The sequence below is a fragment of the Grampus griseus genome, assembly GCF_964374135.1.
Source record: "Grampus griseus genome assembly, chromosome: 17".
Lineage (NCBI taxonomy): Eukaryota > Metazoa > Chordata > Mammalia > Artiodactyla > Delphinidae > Grampus > Grampus griseus.
Genome location: NC_139011.1, coordinates 9057528 through 9061587, shown reverse-complemented (window position 1 = coordinate 9061587; position 4060 = coordinate 9057528).

Genomic DNA, 4060 nt, shown 5'->3' with positions numbered 1-4060 from the left:
GTCTTGGATACTCTGGTCCACCTGGAAGCAAGCAGGCAAGCACTTGGAGGAAACCAGCTGGATTACTAACCACATTGATGCAGAAGATCCTTGAGAATACTGCATGGGGAGTCATTGGAAACACAGTTGATGAAAGCCATTGTATAGTTAGGATAGGTGAGGTTATGCTGAGGTAACAGATTAACTCTGCAATCTCACTGGCTTAATTCAGCCATAAAAGTCGATTTCTTGTCGATAGTCTGTACCCTCTGTGTATTGGTGGGGAACTGCCCTTCACGCTCACTCAGGGGCCCTGGATGATGGAGGTTCCACCTTCGTGTAGGTCTCCATCCCTGTGGCCTCCTTAGTCATTGACTCATAGTGGCAGGGGAAGGGAGAGACCTGGAGGATTATGCACGAACTCTTAAATGCTCTGGCAGGAAGTGACACGCTTACATTCATGTACAGCCTCCACCAGAATTACTCATGTGGTCCTGAATAACTGCAGGAAGTCTGGGAGGGGTGCATGCATATTCAGGGAGAATCAGTGTCTCTTCCATGGGTTTTCCCGCTGCTTAGATGGAAAGTGCCCTTCAAATACAGCATCACTGCTGCTTATAAATGAGAAAACAATATTAATACACACGTACACGTGAGTGTTCACACTCTCTTTCCTTCACTGCAGCACTGTGTGCCAGGCTTTCACCTGGGCATTTGCTGCACAGAATCAGTATGACAGTTAAAAGCCGCAAAGCTGAGACTAACAGGAAGGATGGTGAAAATTTATTGAGTGCTTTCTGTGTGCCAGACACCACACACAACGCTGCCTGACGCACACTGTCACGTCATAACTACACAATCTTGACGTGTAGGTATTAATGTATTACCCATTCAATAGGGGCTGCGCAGACTTGATTTGAAAAGAGTAGAAATTTGCCAGTGGTAGAGAACGGAATAGATCTGGAAGGTGACTTGGGGAAGAGGAGAAATGTCAAGAGAAAGTGCGCTGGGGTGAAAATTGTCTCAGGAATTGAGCATCTTCACGGAAAATTATATTTTAAGAAGTTTTGCTACCCATTAGGCATAGAACCACCTTTGGAATTTTTTTGAAAGATCCTCGTAAACGTTTAAATTTGCTTTGTAATTATCGGTAGATACTTCAGTGGTGTTTCTTCTGGATGTCACCCTGGACAGAGATAGGCCTCACAAGGCTGGGGGGTCCTTCCTTGGAGTCCTCTCCTTCTCATAAATCTGTCTACTCTTGGAAGCTTGGTTTTCCTCATCAGCAAAATGGGGATAAGAGAATCTAGCTCATAAGGTCTTTGTGAGGATTTAAGATAATGAACCTAAAGTACTTAACCCAGTGCCTGGCACATATAGGTGCTCGGTACATAACACCAGTCATCACGGGCAGGCAAAGTCTCCCTTAAGAGCCTGGGCCACCGTGGGACACTAGGGCAGAGGAAGGAGCAGGAGTTAGGGTCTCACACACTTGATTTGCATCTTGAATGCCCTCTGGCTCTAGATACTTAACCTGCATTCACTCAAAAAATCTTTGTTGAGCTCATGGCATTGGTGTTACAAGCACAGACCCTGGAGCCCAGCTGCCTGGCTTTGCTCCTTGGTTTGGTCACTCCTGCTGTGCAAGTTATTAAACCTCTCTCTGTCTTAGTTTCCTCACCCAAGGCTGTTATATTTATAAAATACAGGGAATGGTATATGGTGCAGAGCAAAGGCCGTGTAAATTCTTAACAAATAAATAAAAGTGTTGGTGCTTCAAAAGATGGTGGTACTCCAAGAGTAAGAAAGAGGATTGTACTTCCATCCATATTCCCCGTATGGATGGAATTACAGTCTTCAAAGTTATATCTTACAAAGACTGGATCAGAGGTCCAAAAATTTCCTCTGAAACGGAGTCATCATTATTTCACTGCATTTCCCATGGCCATTTTTTTATTCTTTCTTTTTTTTTTTTAAGTATAGTTGATTTACAATATTGTGTTAATTTCTGCTGTGTGGCAAAGTGATTCAGTTATACATATCCGTTTCCATTCTGGTGTATCACAGGCGTTTGAATATAGTTCCCTGTGCTCTGCAGTCGGGCCTTGTTGTTTCCCATGGCTATTTTTGAATAAACAGCCAGTGACACTGGCATAAAAGCTAGTCATGTAGTGACACAATGACGATAATAACGTACTCAGTGGGGTCAAAATATGCTGCCCCCAAATATACCACTTTGGCATATGGATTATTTTGATCTAAAGCCCGTCGAGAATCAACAGGTGCAGAAAGAAGCCTTCTTGGAGCCTCCGCTCTCCAACTGAGAGCAGGTCTGCCATAAATTCTCCTTCCTGGCGGGAGGGGGAGTCTTATGGCCATGAAGGGAATGGAAAGTTGGCACCGAGATGGGACTGCACAAACGAACCTTACTAAAATAACTCTTATCTTCCACTAGTTTCCCCATATATTTACCTTTCCACGATTTAGCACCCTAGAAACTCAAAACCCTTTTTATTTCTTGTCACTTCCCCACAAACTTAACATCCTTCTGTTAAAATGATACAGAAGCTTCAGGGTCTGACCACCTTTTTGAGGTTTTCATTTATTTCTGTGGTGCTCCCATCCCATATGTATATGAAATAAACCTTTTTTCCTGTTAATCATTTTGTCATTTCAATTTGCAGAGCCCCAGATACTGAACCTAAGAGGGTGGAGGAAACAGTTATTTTTTCCTCTCCAACAGTATAATTTATCGAATCTCTACTTTTGGCTATCATCTCTGTTATTTGGCTTCTCAAGCATCCCATGAGATACTTCAGTTATACAAGAGAGGGCCCCGGGGATTGGTGGGAGAGCCCCTTACTCGTGGTCACGTGGCTCTAAGTGGGAGAACTGGGGTTTGAACCATGGTCTCCCAGATACTAAAGTTTGTGTCCTTTTTTTTACCATGTTCTGCTCTGTTCTCCTGCCCTTCAAAATACCAGCCCAGAGTGCCCCAAAGGACCTGAGGTTGGAAACACACAGAATTGATGATTATTTCAAAGCATTTTGGTGGGTCAAAGGGTAAGAAGTCCGGTCACACTCCCAGGAGAAGCGCTGAGAAGTGTCGTTGGGATCCGTGATCCGTGAATCAGCCCAAGAGGCTTGTGAAATGCATTCACAGTCTGTCTGTGTCTGACTGGCAGTAGCCCTGGAGCTGGAAATGTGAGTGGTCAGAACAAAGCTGCTGGAGCCTTAATGAAACATTGTATTACTTCCAGTTAATGGGGATCACCAATCAACAAAGGCTAGTCTAGCCTGTCAAGGAAACCTGCCTTTCTCACTGGACTTTGCAGCCGAAAGATGGCCAGTCAGACACAGAATAATGATAATGTCAATGTCAGGGTCAAAACTCACCCTGAAGTCCATCTTGTTTGGACCAGCCACAGTCAGAGCAGCATGTTCTCAATACATTGTAACGGCGCACTTGAGACAGGAAGACAAGAGTACAGCCATTTTGAAAAAGGACTGGGGGAAGACCTTGGGCCAAACGGGCCTTGGAAGCAAAAGAACAAAGGCTCTGGGGTCCTGAGTCCCAGAGACAAAAACCAGGCTCACAGGAGTACAAGATTAACTTTGTCTCTGTTACACTAAGGAGTGTACCTAGTTGCCACAAGACAAGAAGCTCAGCTATCAATTTTAACCTTATCTGTTCCAATGTTTTCTTGCAGAAAATTCTCATGCACTCCTTTTCCCTCACCAAAGCGCTCCCTGTTCCCGACAGCCACCATGGAGCCACCTGGTGCTGCTCAAAGAAGTTTGATGATTTCTGGAAATTAACCAGTGATGATGAGACAAACCCTCCCTATTGTTAGAAAAGCAACTCGCCCCTTCTCAGGGAGCTGCCACTTTCTTCCACCTTCTCCCTTGTGCACAAGCTCTCTCTTTTAATAAGAGAGCTTTGCTTATCTAAGAGTCTTGTGGAAGTGACATTCATGTCTATGGTATTGCATCCAAGAATCTGGAGATAACACTTGCACTCAGCATCCTTCCTAGTGAGGACCAGCTCTCTCTCTGTGAGGAGGACCCAGAGGCCTAAGGC